Below are 1,220 nucleotides of genomic sequence, written 5' to 3' on the forward strand. Positions count from 1 at the left end.
ATGTCCACCAGAGCTGTTGCCAGAGAATTGAATGTTAATTTCTCTACCATAAGTAGATTTTCGTTCCAGAAAATTTGGTAGTATGTCCAACCGACCTCACAACAGCAGGCCACGTGTAACCACGCCAGCTAAGGACCTCCACATCTGGCTTCTTCACCTGTGGCATTGTCTGAGACAAGCCACCCGGACAGCTGATGAAACTGTGGGTTTGCACAACTAAAGAATTTCTGCACAAACTGTCAGAAACCGTCTCTGCGTGCACGTAGTCCTCACCAGGGTCTTGACCTGACTAGTTCGGCATCGTAACCGACTTTAGAAGACAAACGCTCAGCTTCGATGGCCACTGGCACGCTGGCAAAGTGTGCTCTTTCATTATAGATTGTAATAGTATTTTCCTGTTTCTCCAGTTTTGCCTTTTGCCTCCAGTACCTTCACTAGCAAATCAGCTCTGGGTGTGCGGTAGATTCTGCTATTATCTACTAGTATTTCTAAAGTTATAGTTCCTGTGAGACAAGACTGAAAAATATGCTATCTCTGTCTGATTATACAATACCAACAACTTACACAGTACGATGGGTTTGGTGGTGGTTTTAGTTGCTAGCCGCCCATGCTGTGTTGAATATCCTGCATGGTCCTCTATTGGACCGCCTTCTCCCGGAGAAATATCATGACGAGCTGCAGACTCCGAGGCTCTTTTGCCCGAAAGCAGTGAAGATGATTCGTCTTCTTCGTCAAAGGACTCGGAGTCTTCACTTTTCACAGTGATGTTCAACGACATTACCGCGTCTACCAAGCGCACTGTCTTGGTTATGGAATCGCTCGACCCCGTCTAAATAGGCTGCCTATTTCTCTCCATCATTAAAAGGGAAAAAGTTTTCATCTTTCAATTAGATATAAAGAAATGTCTACAAGCCCAAAATAAGCCACTATTGCAGTATTTGCATTCTCAGATCTGTGACTTTACAACAAGCTGAAGAGAAATGACAGCATTCTTTACCAAGCATGTATGCGCAACACTGCTGCGCAGCTCTGGGCAGGGATTCGCTGCTTGCAATTGTTGTGATGTTACCAGCGTGAGCATGCCCTGTATGAAGGCAGAGACCCAAAGCAGACGCTGACCTAACTGTCCTGAAGACATTGCTGCTGCTCTGTCTGATGACATTCTCCTCAACAGAACCACATTCTGGTAGGCTACACACAGTCAAACAAGTAGACCTATG

This window comes from Salmo trutta, chromosome 32 (genome assembly GCF_901001165.1).
Source record: "Salmo trutta chromosome 32, fSalTru1.1, whole genome shotgun sequence".
NCBI lineage: Eukaryota > Metazoa > Chordata > Actinopteri > Salmoniformes > Salmonidae > Salmo > Salmo trutta.